Source organism: Rhinatrema bivittatum, chromosome 1 (genome assembly GCF_901001135.1).
Source record: "Rhinatrema bivittatum chromosome 1, aRhiBiv1.1, whole genome shotgun sequence".
Classification (NCBI taxonomy): domain Eukaryota; kingdom Metazoa; phylum Chordata; class Amphibia; order Gymnophiona; family Rhinatrematidae; genus Rhinatrema; species Rhinatrema bivittatum.
In genome coordinates this window covers 709,749,544-709,753,260 of record NC_042615.1, presented here as the reverse complement: position 1 = coordinate 709,753,260, position 3,717 = coordinate 709,749,544, and positions in this window count along the sequence as shown.

The window sequence follows — 3,717 nt, the reverse complement described above, 5'->3', positions numbered from 1 at the left end:
GCAGGGGCGGGGACTGGCAGGGGGGGCTAGGAACAGGGGGCAGGGGGAGAGAAGCGAAGGGGGGGCTGAGGAGGGGCGGTGGGGTGACCAAGGGGGGGGTGACGGGATGACCATGTTGCTGCCACGGGGGGGGGGGGGGGGGAGGGGGGGATGAGGCAAAGGGCAAAAAACTGGGGGCCAAGGGGATGGACTGGGTGGCCGCCATGAAAGCGCAGGAAGAAATGAAAGATCTGAGGGCAGCCTGACTGTTATGCATGTGGGTGAATAATTGTTAGTCTGTGGGCAGGTTGAAAGCCATAATGGGGGGGGGGGGGGGGAGGGGGGGGGGGGAGGGAGGGGGTAGAGTAGGGCATAATGCAAACATGCTTCTCTGCCCTAGGAATTAAAACAACTAGTTAGTTTTAGGTCTGTTTACAATGAGATTCTGTTCATATACACTACGGACTAGAGATGTGAATCGTGTCATCGATCGTCTTAACGATCGATTTCGGCTGGGAGGGGGAGGGAATCGTATCGTCGCCGTTTGGGTTTTTAAAATATCGTTAAAATCGTGAAAATCGTGAACCGGCACACTAAAACACCCTAAAACCCACCCCGACCCTTTAAAATAAATCCCCCACCCTCCCGAACCCCCCCCCCCAATGCCTTAAATTACCTGGGGTCCAGCGGAGGTCCGGAACGACCTCCTGCAGTCGAATCGTGTTGTCTTCAGCCGGCGCCATTTTCAAAATGGCGGCGCAAAATGGCGCTGGCCGTAGACAACACGATTCGACTGCAGGAGGTCGTTCCGGACCCCCGCTGGACTTTTGGCAAGTCTTGTGGGGGTCAGGAGGCCCCCCCAAGCTGGCCAAAAGTCCAGCGGGGTCCGGAATGACCTCCTGCAGTCGATCTCCTGCCGGCGCCATTTTCCGTACGGAAAAAACGATTCGCGGCAGGAGATCGCTCCCGGACCCCCGCTGGACCCCCAGGGACTTTAGGCCAGCTTGGGGGGGCCTCCTGACCCCCACAAGACTTGCCAAAAGTCCAGCGGGGGTCCGGAACGACCTCCTGCTGTCGAATCGTGTTGTCTATGGCCGGCGCCATTTTGCACCGCCATTTTGAAAATGGCGCCGGCTGAAGACAACACGATTCGACTGCAGGAGGTTGTTCCGGACCTCCACTGGACCCCAGGTAATTTAAGGCATTTGGGGGGGGGGGGTTCGGGAGGGTGGGGGATTTATTTTAAAGGGTCAGGGTGGGTTTTAGGGTGTTTTAGTGTGCCGGTTTTCCCGCCCTCCCCCTTCCCCCGATTTACGATTTTTTGACGATAAATCGGGGGAATTGTTATTGTATCGCGGCTCTAACGATTTTTGACGATTTAAAATATATCGGACGATATTTTAAATCGTGAAAAAACGATTCACATCCCTACTACGGACTGTGATCACAAAAATAGTCAAATACAAGTAGAAGGGAATAATGTATTCAGTCAGCCATGTAGTATTCTTTTTATGTAATAGTTCTTACTGATGTTTATTTCAGGGGTTTTTTGTTTGTTTGTTTGTTTTTTACTTTCTCAAAGTTAACATAGTTTATTAAAAGGGGATGTTGCATCAGTCTCTGTGTTTATTTACTGATAGAATTCCTAGCCCTGTTTTCTTCGCGATGGGAATGATAATTTTAAAAATATGTTTGGACCTGTCCTTCAAAACTAAACAGAGAGGTAAAGCTTCCTGATAGTGCCGTTCTTTAGGAGGCCCAGCCGGTCGAGGCAGGGGCCTCACAACTAGGCAGGGACATGGAGGGAGGGGTGGAGGGAAAAGCAAGATGGCCGACGGGGAGGACAGCAGAAGTGGGACCGGAACGAGCCGCGGAAAAGGCAAGGGGGGGTGGCAGAATGGCTAGTAGGCCACGGGGGGGGGGGGGGGGGCGGTTGGGTGAGGAGGTAGCGGGGTAAAAAGGGGGGGCAACTGGAAGAAGGATGGTCAGCGAGGTGGCAGGAGAAACGGAGCTGAGGGAGAAGAAGGAAAGTTGGAGGGGGCAGCATGAGAAGAAAGAAAACAGGGGGGCAGAGAAAAGCCTGGAGGATGCGCGGGGGGGGGGGGGGGGAGAGCAAAGCAAGACAGGGTAAAAGGAGGAAGCAGGGCAAGGGCGAGAAAGGGGCCGGGGACAGGAAGTCTACCGGCGAGCGGAAAGATGCATGAAAGGGGGGGCGGGCTGATTAGGAGGCCATTGGGGGGGCGAGAACGAGCTTGGGGAAATGATAATTTAAAAAAGGGGGGGCAAGTAGGCTGCCGGGCGTAAAGGGCTACATGGGAATGGAGCCTGGGGAAACAAGGGAGGGAGGCTGAAAAAGGCATGGGCAGGCAAGGTGGCCAGAGTGGAGAGAAGGGGGGAGGGGGGGGCCCGGGAAATCGGTGGAGGACCATGTGGCAGACGAAAAGGGGTCCCAATGGAAGGGAAGAATAAAAGGGGGGCCGAAAGGGGGGCTAAAAAGGCCGGGAGGGAGGGAGACGGTCGGGATTAGATGGGGGGGGGGGGGGAATTAGAAGACAGAGCCAACAAGTGAATTACAGAGGGTGCAGGGCAGATCAACTGCACAGGAGGAAGGTAAACTTACCTGATGGCTCGGCTAGAAAATATTTTTCAGCCACTCTAAATAATGCAGGGGCCCAGGACAGGATCCTCTGGTCCGCGGTGCAGGGCTGGATCTTCAGGTCTGCTATTTCCCAGGTGTGCTGGGAGCCGAACCAAGCAGGCAGCCTGCTTCTTCGTTGATGGAAGCCGCACGTGGGGGTCGGCCTGCTCTCTAGTTCCCCGTCGGCTAATGTGCCACCACTCCCTATCCCACCCCCTAATGTTCCTGAGCTCTGCGACCCCTTCCTGTCTCAATGGCTCCTGGCAGGATTTAAATCAGCCAGGGCGCCCCATTGGCCACCAGTCCCCCCTCCCCCTTGCACTGGCTGCAGCATGCCTGCCCAATTATGAGGCCCCTGCCTTGAATGGCTGGGCCTCCATGAACACTGCTGTCGTTCCTCTCATGCCTCGAATGTGCTGATAGCCGGGCAGGAATGGCAGCAGTGTTCATTGAAGAATTATATGCATCTTGGCAGGGTGAGGAGAGGGAGGGAAGGGCAGTGGAAGACCAGGAAGTGCGCGACACACCTGCCAGTGCTTGGCAGCACACTGGTGTGTGGTGACACACGGGTTGAAAGCGCTGCTCTAGGAATAGGCTTTAGATCTAAACCTGTACATTTATTTATTTATTTATTTATTTAAGGCTTTTATATACCGATTACCGTTTGCACATTGTATTGGTTTACATAGAACAGGGTGATTAAATAATGCAGGATAACATTTACATGGAACGGTTTGTAACATAAAATAAGATAAGGTACATAACAATAAACATAATAATAAATATTAATAACTAAAAACGTGAAGGATATAAGGATTTCAATTGTGGAAAAAATCATAAAACAATTAACAAGTTGAAAAATCAGAGGGGTTTATAGTAAAGGAGGATCAAAGTTTGAGGGGACGGTAGAAAGGCAGGAAGAGGAATATCAATGTATATAGGAGGGTGAGACAGGGGAGGGAATCAGGTGGAGTGGGGTGTGAGAAACGAGAAGTTTATATGCTAGAGGAAAGGTGGGTAGGGGAGGTAGGATAAAGACATTTAAATACCTCCAAGGCTTTCATGCACAGGAGGTGGGCCTCTTTCAAGAGAAAACTGGC